Below are 14,271 nucleotides of genomic sequence, written 5' to 3'. Positions count from 1 at the left end.
AGATGCATGAAGATATCAAGTCTCTACATACCTTTCTACCAGAGAGATGCATGAAGATATCAAGTCTCTACATACTTCTCTACCAGAGAGATGCATGAAGATATCAAGTCTCTACATACCTCTCTACCATAGAGATGCATGAAGATATCAATTCTCTACATACTTCTCTACCAGAGAGATGCATGAAGATATCAAGTCTCTACATACCTCTCTACCAGAGAGATGCATGAAAATATCAAGTGTCTACATACCTCTCTACCAGAGAGATGCATGAAGATATCAAGTCTCTACATACTTCTCTACCAGAGAGATTCATGAAGATATCAAGTCTCTACATACCTCTCTACCAGAGAGATGCATGAAGATATCAAGTCCCTACATACCTCTCTACCAGAGAGATGCATGAAGATATCAAGTCTCTACATACTTCTCTACCAGAGAGATGCATGAAGATATCAAGTGTCTACATACCTCTCTACCAGAGAGATGCATGAAGATATCAAGTCTCTACATACTTCTCTACCAGAGAGATGCATGAAGATATCAAGTGTCTACATACTTCTCTACCAGAGAGATGCATGAAGATATCAAGTCTCTACATACCTCTCTACCAGAGAGATGCATGAAGATATCAAGTCTCTACATACCTCTCTACCAGAGAGATGCATGAAGATATCAAGCAGCTCCACACCACCCTCAACCGTCGTGATCGTCTCAAAGGCGGACGTGATCACGTTCTGCATCATCACTTCAAGGTCCTTCACTCCAGCACGGAACCTGAAAATAACAAGTATATGTGGGTAAAGAAATTGTATTGAAAGAGCTTGTATTGAAAGAGCTTGTATTGAAAGAGCTTGTATTAAAAGGGCTTGCATTGAAAGAGCTTGTATTTAAAGAGCTTGTATTTAAAGGGCTTGCATTGAAAGAGCTTGTATTTAAAGGGCTTGCATTGAAAGAGCTTTTATACAAATAGCTTGTTTTCAAAATGCTTGTATTTAAGGGCTGGTATTGAAAGAGCTTGTTCTAAAGGCTTGTATTGAAAGAGCTTGTATCTAAAGGGCTTGTATTGAAAGAGCTTGTATCTAAAGGGCTTGTATTGAAAGAGCTTGTATCTAAAGGGCTTGTATTGAAAGAGCTTGTTCTAAAGGGCTTGTATTGAAAGAGCTTGTTCTAAAGGGCTTGTATTGAAAGAGCTTGTATCTAAAGGGCTTGTATTGAAAGAGCTTGTATCTAAAGGGCTTGTATTGAAAGAGCTTGTATCTAAAGGGCTTGTATTGAAAGAGCTGGAATTGAAAGAGCCTGTTTTTAAAGGGCTGAATTCAAAGAGCTTGTATTCAATGAGCTTGAATTTTACGATCTTGCATCACATTTCAGGTTTCAATTTAATCTTGTATGAAATGTGACAGTAGCTTTGTCAACACTTGGACAAACCAACCGACTGATTGATAGAGACATTTTAATATACCCCCTCCCTGTGACGTAATTGAGCCTCGCTCTGGAAAAATGGGCCTAAATACATGTTCAAAAAGTGTCATCCCAGATAAGCCTGTGCAGTATGCATAGGCTAATCAGGGACGACACTTTCCACCTAGGATGGATTTTCATTTAGAAGAAACTTACTTTAACCTAAAATATCATAAAAGCGAAAAGTGACTTTTTCTACACATGCATTAATTTAAACCCCATTCTCCCAAAGTAATGCTCAATAAAACAATTAAAAACTCAACCTGTTGTAATCATCATGCCATGAGGTGGCCTTCACATCAAGTATTGTCTTCTTCACGTGTCTCAGGTTAGCCAGGTTCTTCTCGAAGGTCCCTTCTATTTCCATAATGCTGCGCATGATTTCGGGGCCCTTTTGCCCGGCAAAGTGTGGCATCTCTTTCTTGTCCCCTTCCTCTCGACGGGCAAAGTGGATCTGGGCTTGGCACACCTGGACACATATTCACCAACCCATTGTTAGACTCAAGAATGAAGAATAGAATAGGAGGGAAGAAAAATACGTCCAGCTTTTAAATATATACTCACTACCACTATTGATTATGTCATTAACAAAGTGTTCTACATGAAGACTGGTGTAGTTAGAAATGGCTGATGTCAAGTTTGGCCCAACTGTTTTTCTCATAGCGCAGCTCAAATAGGTTCAAACTTACCTCCAACAGGTCCTTGCATCTCTGTACGAAGGCGTCCACCTGGGCGAAGATACTGCTCTTGTCCAGCACCCATCCAACGGGAGAGAACTTGTGGTGCAGTTTGGAGGTCTGGAAAAACAAAGATAAACCAGTGCCCCAGCTAGGATTTGAAAAGGGCAGGGGGGGGGGGGGGCTATTTTGTCGAAAGGGCACTTTCAAGCCAGCAGTATTTTTTCAAAAGGGCACTTTTGAGTGCGGGTCGTATTCATCAACTCACAGCTGATCAAAGACAATGTGCTTTCATTAAAGAGAAATGTAAACATACACTGTAAATCTAATATAACGCCCTCCATTATTACGCTGAATTCAATAAAACGTGGTAGGGTCTTGGCTCCCATTTTTTTTCCAACCTTTCATGGCGGTCTAGATCATTTTCTTGAAATTCAAATATGGCGGCGCCCCATGTGCTGATTGCATAATGGCTGAATTATAATTGATTATAATGATATAGAGGATATTTGTTGGATCCGGTGGATTATCGATTTTAATTCACGAGTGATCATAGAAAATAATATTTTCACGAGTTGCGCAGCCACGAGTGAAAATATATGTTTTCTATGATCACGAGTGAATTAAAGTCGATAATCCACCGAATCCAACAAATTTTTTTTTTATTTAATGCATTTTTCACAGTTTATATACATTGTTCAAGAGTTTAACTAACGAATTTTGCTGGGATAATGACGTCATTTCGTCAAAAAAATGACGTCATTTCACAGTAAACAATGAAAATTATCGATAATTCTCACTGATAATTTTCACTGTTTGAAACAGTGAAATTATCAGTTTTAATTCACTGATATTTCTCTATAAACCACCGGAAAGCATTAAATAAAATATAACTAACCATAACTGGGAAATTGACAGATTTAGTGTGATTATCTAATGATTGGTGCAATACAGGTGTACAAATAGCATGTGTTTCATGCTCTAACGCTGTTACTAAGTATGTTCTACCACTCTCTTGTGGTTTGTATCCAGTCAACTGCGTTATATTTGAGTTACAATGTATTGATTTGCATGTGATTGTTCAGTCACAATGATGGACTAGTAAACTGGAATGTAATCAAACTGGGCCCACCTCCAACAGTGATTACCGAAAATATTATGGACACATGAAATCAACACTGAACAACTTACCTACGCAATTTTTTCCTCACAAAATCAGAAATCAACAAATGTGTGTCCTAGAAATAGCAATTCGTTTTAAAGAAAACACAAACATTTTATGCAAACATATACAAATGTTTTGCAGTATAAAAAGATCATCATTCGTTTCAAAGTAATATCTTTTTATTTAATTGTTTATTATAAAATTAAAGGTAAAACACTCCAAACATTTTAAAAAAAGTTTTAAAGGATGCTGATGATTCCTAATAAAGAGAGTAATTTATGTTTATTTTAACGAACGCTTGGAATGATTTAGAGATGTTGAAAATCTCTCGAAAAATAACAGAGTGATTTACCCGCCTCTTGCTTGGGTCACAATGAAACCATTTGAGTCTCGTTTTAGGAAAACGGGATTTAATGCACGTGAGCACAGTGTCATATCATATTAGCTTGTGCAGTCCGCACAGGCTAATCAGGGACGACACTTCGGTCTAGACTTTATTTTTTATAAGAATAAACTTCCTTTAAAGAAAAAATTCCAGGAAATCGGAAAGTGATATCCCTGATTGGCTTGTGCAGACTGTACAGTCTTATCTGGGACGACACTTTACGCACATTAAGAACCGTTTTGGGAGAGCAAGACTCTATATACATATACTCACTGGTCCTTTGGAAGTTTCCCAGTTTCCACATACCTTATTGTAGATCTCCTTCCACTGCTCACAGCACTCAATACACTCGTGCAGTGACTTCATGCCACTCTGAACATAGCCATCAAAGATCTTGTCCAGGTTAATCTCGCGGCAGCAACGGCGAATTATCTCGTTACTCAACTGAAAAGAACAGCCAATTATCTCATTATTCAACTGAAAAAACAGCAAATTATCTCGTTACTCAACTAAAACAAACAGCAAATTATCTCGTTACTCAACTGAAAAAAGCAGCAAATTATCTTGTTACTCAACTAAAAATAACAGCAAATTATCTCGGTACTCAACTGAAAATAACAGCGAATTATCTCATCACTCAACTGAAAAAAACAGCGAATTATCTTGTAACTCAACTGAAAATAACGGCAAATTATCTCATTACTGAACTGAAAATAACAGTGAATTATCTCCTTACTCAACTGAAAATAACAGCGAATTATCTCCTTACTCAACTGAAAAAAAAAACAGCGACTTATCTCGTTACTCAACTGAAAATAACGGCAAATTATCTCGTTACTCAACTGAAAAACAGCCAATTATCTCCTTATTCAACTGAAAATAACGGCAAATTATCTTGTTACTCAACTGAAAAAAACAGCCAATTATCTCCTTATTCAACTGACAATAATAGCAAATTATCTCATTACTCAACTGAAAATAGTCATACATAAACTTGCAAGTTGTTTTTTTGTTGTTGAATTTTTTTTTAAAGCCACAAATGTATCTCTAAAGACTATGATTTATTGTAAATTAATAAAAAAAGCAAGAATCATAATAGCAAAAAAAGTTTTCCCAGAAAAAAATCTTGCGTCCCATAAATTTAACCTGTTAATTAATTCAAACCATTTACAAGATTTCAGTCAATTTATCAGGAGTCTTTCAGAAATATAAAGGCCCGCCTCAATTTAAGGGGATGTTTGCTAGTTGGCCTCTGCTATTTTTCCATCCCTGAATATATTCTTGATTCACAATTTGTGTCAATTTTTCTCAAGAATAATATTTATGGGCCAATCTCAAATTTGAGGGACTAAGGCTTCTGGATCCCTGCCTATTCCATCCCCCCCCCCCCCCTGCAAACATGACTTCTTCAGGATTCCCGTCATTCTCTCTTGAGTCTTGTTGAAAATGTAGGGCCCCTAATTTTAGGGGCCGTTTGCTTGTGGGCACTTCTTATATTCCTCACTGTATAGTGTTTTTTTCTTAAAGCCAGGCATGAAGCCACATATCAGATTAGCCTGTGCAGTCTGCACAGGTGCATCAAGGAAGATTTTTCACTTTCATGGAATTTTTCATTTAAAGGAAGTCTCTTCTAAAGGAAATTAAAGTCTAGACAGAAAGTAATCAGGGACGACATTTTACGCTCATCATGCCCAGTTCTCCCAGAAAGCAGTGTTCTCCTTTTAAATTTGAGAAGCAAGTTATATTTTCCAAGTAGCCAGAGACTAAGAACTAAACAGGCATTTTTTGTGCTGTTTTGAATTGATATTTATGGGAAAAGTAGCCGGCGCCAAGATTGTTAGTATCTGGTGAAATCGCCAGCAGCCGAGGTTTTTATTGTCTTCCCTGCATACATACCTTCTTCAAGATCCCAGTCAGTCGTTCTCGAGTCTTGTAGAACTCTGAGTTAACCCAGATCATACGGATCAGGTTGAGGATCTTTGGAATCATGGCTGGGATGTTGACTGGTCTGGCATCAGACAGTTCGTAGCAGGGATCCTTCAGGACCAACAGGAACTTGAGGTTGCTCTCAGCCTGCCTTGAGCCTTCCTGTATAATTATTTAAAAGCTCATAAACCCTCAAAATCAAAGAATATTTCGTACATTATTTTTTGAAAAAATACAGTTAACACATAGAAAATTAATGTTCCTTATAGCAATAACCAAAAGTTCTATGTTTCATGTGGTCTGGTAACAAAGTTTTAACAAGATACACAATGCTTTTTTTTGGCATGTTCATGTACCAAGTAAGTGTTCGTTTGTCGTATGAATAGATATCATTGGGGGAAATTAAAATGGAATAAAGTGCTCCATACAAAAATTAAAACAACATTTTGTATCTCTTTAAATCTATGTAACCAGACCACATCTACATGTAGCATTAACATTTTGGCTATTGCTATACGGAACATTGATTTTCTTGTATTTTTTTTAAATATTGTACAAAATATTTGTTGATTTTGAGTACCGGGTATTCATGTTAGTTAAAATAACTGTATAGGTATTGATAAATAAGGTTATGTTTTGCATTGAGTTTTGTTTGTTTTGCTGTATTTTCATTCTTTTATCTAATTTAAAAAACATGCATCCTCATCAAAAGAATTCAATTTGAAAACAAAATTGCAGCAATGGCTTTATAACTTAATAAGAAAAATAGAAAAGCTATAATAGCAGGCTTAATTGATCTTCAGTTAGAGAGCAGACAAGTGCTATATATTGTATTTGCATTTATTAAAAAAATTCAAGGGCTATAATTTTTAAGTGCTTCAGGGAATCTGGCAAGTTATCTAATAATGGCTGAGTTGGGATTACCATAAACATTATCACAATGTTTCAAAATGCCCAATTTAACCTGTTTAAGTTAAAGAACAGAAATCGTTCTCAGGATGACGCCCCCACATGTTTCCATAATATTCCCCGGTTTTAAACGGGAATATAAACAAGTGCTGTGTAAGTGAAACACAATGCCTCCTACTGCGCAGCGTTGAAGCCATATATTTGACCTTTGACCTTGAAGGATGTCCTTGACCTTTCACCACTCAAAATGTGCAGCTCCATGTGATACATATGCATGCCAAATATCAAGTTTCTATCTTCAATATTGCAAAAGTTATGACCAAGGTTAAAGTTTTGGGACAGACCCACAGACACACATATACAATGACAGACTGACAGGCCAAAAACATTATACCCCCGATCATTCGATCCATGGGCATAAAAAAGAGTTATCTCTTTATCTTTTTAAGGTCAAAAGTGCAAACAGACATACTGTGGTTGTTGTGTGTTAAAAAAATGCATGGAAGCAGATAGAATAGTCTATGGAAAACAACAACAAGCAAATATTCTTTTACACTAATGACAATGCAACCTTGATCTGACTGGCCAGCTTTCGGAAGGGTGCAACGTATGACGATTTGGCAGCTTCCAACACGCTCTCGATCTTTTTCACGCCTGGTTTATCAAGTTGGGCACTAATTCCCGACAGATCCTGGCACCTGTTCTTCCAGAACTCGATCTCTTCCAGGGGGCCGGAGGTCTCAGCCATCTCGAAGGCGTCCTGTGTGTTCAACACCTCCTTGATCTGGCGCGCCCAGTGGATCATGGCAGCTGGACAAAATATGTTACAAACGTTTTCAAATGCAAGTTCTGGGGACCAATATCTGTCTACTTTCTGTCGCAATATTGACTTAAGTACTATCTTGATTCTAGGCAAATAGCCCTATTGAACAACCTTTATGTCGAGAAAAGTTGGCTCAAATCCGCTAAAATTAGGGGATATATTTTTCAACCCCTTTTGGTGATAAACAAGAAACTTTTAACAAAGCAGTCTTGCTTACTTTTCAAGTCTCTGAACAAGATAAACATAAACAGAAACACCAGTTTGATGACACCTGAAAGCCCAATCAACAAAATTTTCCCCAATCGAATATTAAAACCTCGCTCTGAAAAAATGAGGCTTAATGCATGTGTGTACAGTGATGTCCTAGATAAGCCTGTGCAGTCCACACATCCTAATCAGGATGAGCCTGTGCAGTCCACACATCCTCATCAGGATTAGCCTGTGCAGTCCACACATCCTAATCAGGATGAGCCTGTGCAGTCCACACATCCTCATCAGGATTAGCCTGTGCAGTCCACACATCCTAATCAGGAACGACACTCTGAGGCTCAACAGGATTTTTGCTAAGAAGAGACTTCCCTATAAAAAAAATACCATGAAACGGGACTACCGAGGCTAATCTGGGGCGACATTTTACACACATACATTAAAGGCTCTATAAAGGTCACAAATCCTATTATTATGCATATCAACTGGTCTAATTTTTACCGGATTTCAGTTACTCTTGCATAAAAACTGCTAATATACACAGCTTAGGTACAACGTTGTCAAGAATTATGGAAGATAAACCCGTTTCATAATTGGAAGAAATGTTTACATTTTTGCAACTAACATGATGTGTAGCCTCAGAGCGTTGACATATGCTTAAAATAGCCGAAAGAAAATTCAATTTTAATTCTATTTTAACAACTTTTTACCAGCAGAAAGTAACTTATTATATCACTACAAACGTTTTAACCATTTAGAAGAGACCTACTTTGCGAGTGATACCGAAAAACGTTAAAAGTCATCATTATATTTTTGGTGACCCGAGTCCTTTCACTTTCTCTTTCGCAAGTTAACAGCAATGTAAATATACTGACTGTTTGTAAACACAATTGACTTGGAGGACACTTTATTTTGAGCTCAAAACAAGTTGTATTGCTCATTTTTTGATTATTATGTCCAATAGCATATATATATATTGTTTTTTGATAACCTTTATAAATAAAATATGAAAAAAATATTTGAAAATCTGTAAAGAATAACGTATCTTCAGCTTTATAGGGCCTTTAAGCTTCATTTTTCCGAGAGCATGGTCCATTTCATTTTTATTTTGAAAGAATTGGTTACAATGCAGCTACAAGAAACTTTGCAGAACTGCCACTTACTTTCCAGTCTCTGAACAAGCTCCTTGTTTTTGGCTGCCTCCTCACTGGGGATTTTGGTCCCCTCTGTGGGAATGTAAAGCACAGTCTTGCCCTCCATTTTCCAGCGCGTGTCTGTCAGAGTCGCCAGAAACTTGTGCAGCTGTGCGGAGAAATCGTTCTTGATGCCTTTCACGGGTTAAGGACAATACTCTACATGCTACTAGCTGTTCTATAGAACAAAATCCAGTGCGTTTTTTAATTCAAATTTGGTTCCGGAAGGGGGACCTATTGCCAATGGAAAAAATTATACATTTTTCCCAAATGTGACCTGAAAATTCCTAAGGAAGGTTTTCCAAAAACAAACACATATGTACTTTTTTAATTTAAGTCTCAATATTTAGTTCATCTTCTATCTAGTTCTATGAGTAAAACCTTAGTAGATGTAATATTAATATCACTTTTATTCTCAATCTTAAAAGTATTTTCTAGCAATTAAAACAACGAAAACACTTATGTCCCAATTTTGGTTAAAAAAAACGTGATTTTTCCCAATCCAATTGGACAGGCCCCATTCTCAAATTGTGGAAAAACACAGAAATCCTTGTTATCAAACTACCGAAGAACAACGCAAAAAGATCTGATAATAAGAAAACCATAATACGCTTTAGTTTTCATTTTAATAGCAAAATATTTGTCAGCTCAAGAGATCATGTTATTAAATTTATGTTAACATCATCTTTCATTTTTTGTCATTATCAAGAGATGCTTATAACGTAATTCCAGTTACATGTAGTTAGGGCGGCTTAATTATTGGGGCAGGGGCGTTAAATAGGTACATTACGTTATTGAACTTATTTCTTCGACAATAAATTCAAACAATATCAATTAAAAATTTAACGAAAAGGAATTATTAAGGGCATTTGTGGTTGCTTGCAATTTGCTGCTGATATCATTTGACTGTTTTTTGGGGGTTAGTTTGTATATTGTTAAAGCTGTTGTGTAAACTGAAAGCAGTCCCTATAAAATATTTTGAAAATATGCTATTCATACTGTTTTCATGTCAATTTCAGTTATATATACAGTATATTTTATGCCACGATGCAGCTTCCAAAAAAATAGGACATATAATTACATGACCAAGAAAGTAACTAAAATATAAAGGATACTGTCAGGCCAAGAAGTATTTTCGAAGAATATCGGTGCGTAAACCCCCATCATGACTCGAAGCAAGCTTTCAATGTGCATCGCCTTCACTGTTCCATACTGAACGACCTTCAGAAAGTTCTCGAATGTCACCTCTTGGGTGTTTTCCGCCTTGATGAAATACACGATCTGATCGGGTGGATGAGGGGGAATGACCTGGTCAACCACAAATCCCTGCCTGGGGTCCTGGTAACAGACGATGAGTTTGAATGACGAATCTTCTATGAATTTCTTGATCGTCTCATTGTGGGCCTCCGTCCAAATGTCGGATTCTTCGTTAAGGTTGGCTATGGCTGCCCTTGATTTTATCATATCCAGCTGTAAATTGATAGATAATAGCAGTTACAAAAAAGTAATGAATTATGAAAATGCTACCATACACTTTTTTAACAATTCACAATCAAATAAACTGCAACATTATTGTTAGTAAATGTCAACAAGTGAGAACATTTTGCAGGTTGCTCAGGACACAAATAAAGAACCCAAAATATTTTAAATAATGAATCGAATAGAACAGATTATTTATTTTGACTTAAGCATAACAAGCTTATCGTCATATACAAATATATGATAGTTTTACAGACATGCGTGGTGAGTATACATAATTACAGTGTACAAATTACATACATCAATTAATAATTCACTTATCACTGGATGTGCGCAATTGCATGTGTGGGTGTGTGTGTGTGTGCTTGTGCATGTGGAGTGAAAGTGCTCTAATTACATGAAGCCTTTGAAACTTTAATTTAGTAAGAAAGGTCTTTGATTAAATATTACTCTTTAAGGGACTACAAATGCGTAAAAATACGTATCTAAGTGGTAAGGGGTTAAACGAGAGATTAGCACACCATCAGGCTTATCAACTTACAACTCTGGGTTTAAATTCCTCAGGTTCTTTCTCGTCTTCCTCTGTTTCTTCAATGTGGGCCTCCGCCATTGTTTCAGAAACAAGCGGTGGCTCTAGAGTCCCGTTGGCTGAGTTTAAAGCAAAGCAACATGGTATCAAAGTGGTGATTGTTTGTGTGTGTTTGTTTCCTTTAAAAAATTCTCACAATAAAGCAAATATATTAGTGTTGCACTCTTGGAAAACTGGGGTCGTATTCCAGAAGCATCTTTAGTTAAATTTTATTCTTATCCTTAAATTGGGAAATTTTCTTAAGTGTTTCATTTCATATTGCAATAGATTGGCATCAAGATATACATTTAAATCACATCATTATACCAATGTTATTTTAGGAATACCAAACAATCATATGTTTCCTTATTTAGTAAAAAAATACAAAACATTGTAATTTGGAACTTAAGTGAAATTATTTAAGAAATGACTTAAGATGTTTCTGGAATACGACCCCAGGGCTTTATATATATATATATACATGTATATGCATGTGCTTTATGTGTCGTCTAAGATTAACCTGTGCAGTCCGAACACTTTCCATCTAGAAAGGTTTTTAGTTAATGAAAGACTTCCTTTAAATTAAAAATGCCATAAAAGCGGAGAGTATGGTCCCTGATTAGCCTGTGATGACTGCATAGGCTAATCTGGGACCACACTTTACGCACATGCTTTAAGCCCCATATTACCGTAGTGCACCTCATTTACAGTAAACACTACATGTATGATTATTATTTTTACAAAATACCCTGTTCCCTTAGTTCCATAAATATTGCAATAAATGGGAAGATTGCGTCAAAACCTAAACGTCATGTAAATCTCCCATTTTTTTAACTTATTTCATTCTATGTTTTGCAGAGACAGCATCTATTGTAATTTAGCAGGGTGAGGAGACTTAAACCATGAGCTCTTACTCTCTAATTCTCCAAAGAAGTTCATGGCTACAAAGCATGACTTTAAAAAAAAGTTAATTTTATTACATACTTTTCTTCATAAAACACCAAAATACATGAAAAGGACAATAGATCTGACATTGTAAATAGGTAAATGTACATTTATCTATCAAAAGGTTTGAGTCTACTTTTGAGAAATATCATTCTCCATAAGTTAATGAAACCTTACAAGTTCCATGTTCTTGTTCTGCGGCTCCATTAGAGGCACCAATGGCAGACTCATTCAACTGGTCAGGGAGTGGAGTGTTGCTCTTAGATTCTTTCGGTGTGGTAGGTTTAGAACTCTTTGGTGTGCCAGCTTTTGAACCCTTTACGGACCCCTTTGGAGTTCCCGTTCGTGAACCTTTCTCAGACATCTTCAATGTTTACTTTCCATACCTACTAAGAGAAACCATACAAAATCTGGTGTAAATATTCAGAAGCCATGCACATCTCTGCCATTGCCACTAGCTTAACTTTTCCCCCCGCATGCTGAAAAGAAATTCTCTTTAAAAATAAGACATCAAAACAACAACAAATAAGCACACAATTTAGAAGACATGCAAACTCTAAGGAATATACTTGCCAAAGTTGCCAACTTGTACTAATTAGAAACAGTAAAAAATATAGAATTCGTTGAAATGAGTTTGTTCAATAATCATTATTATTATTTAGCAACAAAGGAGGTAATCACGTAACAAGCAAGTGGGCAACGTCCATGCCGATACAGGTATTTTTCCCTGCTTTATACGCTTCATTATTTTTATTTATTGTTAAATGCCGCTCACTTTCAAGCCATATCAGCAAGAAAATGATTCCCGTTTACATGTATATAGCATTTATATTTGGTCTATATCTTGACTTTACTTGCCAGTAAAGTTCACATTTAAAAGAGTGGATATTGATACAAAATAAATGCTTAACCCGTACGAAAATTCGGGGCGGAAATGGGACGGAAATGAGGCAAAATTGGGACGGAAACTATTGTTTCAGGGCGGACTAGAGGCGGAAATTGATTTATTGACTTATTTACTCGACCAGTATACATGTTGCAGATTCCTTTACTAACAAATTCACTGGGCATTTATAAAAAAGAACATCCCAAAACTTGCAAACTCTGTTCATAAAGCTCCATAATTGTGTTCAGGCAATCATGCGTTTATGCCTAACAACAGCAACACTTTTCCTCCAGGTTTACTAAAATAAAGTTCAAATCAGGAGTGCCTGGAGTTAGCATTAAAGTTTAATAGCAGGAGAAGTGTTTAGTCAGCTCAGCACAACACAGCACTTAGGTCAGCTTCTAGTTTTGTTATGCAATAGTTTGATTTAAAAAGTTCATATTCGATTTGTCCTAAAGCTTTAATATAAAGTTGTTAAAACAAAATAATAAAAATACATACACAATTTTAACAAGGTTATTTTTTAAAGGTTTTTAAAAATAAACAAACTAATTCTGCCATTTTCTGGCCGTCTGTCTGAAACAATGTCAAAATGTCCGGCTGAATCAACACAGGATCTGCTGAAATAAATTGCAATATATACACGAAACTAAAACTTTAATAAGAATAAATATATCCATCTATATACCTTGACCAAATAATACTAAATACTAGTCAAGCGGTTGCAGTAAATTGTAATATCCAATTCGTTTTTCTTCAAAAACATAAAAATGTGGCGTCTGTGCAACGCGCACCTGCTGTTGATAGCAACGCCGTACAGTGCATACTTAAATCCCGTCTTTCTCCGTACCACTATTCTTGTGATACCACATACAACGAATCGGCGTTATGAGTACTGTTTAATAATGTTTTAAAGATTATATACATTTGAATCGCCATTAGAATACACATTATAACAATAATACTAACATTTATTCTTGAATGTGATGTTGAAATATAGTGGGTATTAAAAATAAAGCTTTTAGAGCAGCCAATATAAAAACAGAATGAAAACAAGTTAGGCCACGGTTTCACGCTCTTCGGAAATTATTTATTTAAAAAAATATAAAAGTAAAAGGCTTTATTGTGTGTTGAACTCAACACAGAAATGAAATATTGGTTATACTGTTTATTTAAAGTAAGGAATTGTAAACATGGAATATAATATATTCTGAGGTGAATCGTATTACTGCGTGGTTTATTTATCACGCATGTACTTGTAAAATGATCGTATCCCACACAGTGACGTACCAGAACGTGCTGTGATCCTCAGCTGGCTTGATAACGTGCGTCGAATGGAGGATGGACACCAACCAAATGACGTCATCTATGGCTAGCAAGCAACAGACACACGACCCGTGGGTCGCCCAGCCGTTAGGTACCAGGATGCCTGAAAGAGAGATTGGAATGCCTGTGGCATCACTACGGACACATGCAATGATCTGGGAGATTCTAGTTGACGAAAGTCGAAACGAATCGGCATGGAGGCAGCTGAGACAAACAGATCAGAGCATGCAACTGAAACAAAATTATGCTTGAAGCGCGCGCCGCCCTTCCAAGACTACAATCCCTTAATTTTGTGTGCGTAACGCGCAACAAGGGCTG

The 14,271-nt window shown here is 36.4% G+C and overlaps 1 pseudogene; it reads right to left on the bottom strand.

The window, feature by feature from the left end:
• The window catches only part of LOC127847671 (dynein axonemal heavy chain 2-like), a 133,590-nt pseudogene extending 120,160 nt beyond the window's left edge, over positions 1 to 13,430 (bottom strand).
• Positions 13,431 to 14,271: the final 841 nt, after the last annotated feature.

Source organism: Dreissena polymorpha, chromosome 10, assembly GCF_020536995.1.
Source record: "Dreissena polymorpha isolate Duluth1 chromosome 10, UMN_Dpol_1.0, whole genome shotgun sequence".
In the NCBI taxonomy this organism is placed as follows: domain Eukaryota; kingdom Metazoa; phylum Mollusca; class Bivalvia; order Myida; family Dreissenidae; genus Dreissena; species Dreissena polymorpha.
Note: the sequence above shows the minus strand (reverse complement) of the source record. Positions and strands in the feature narration are given on the sequence as shown.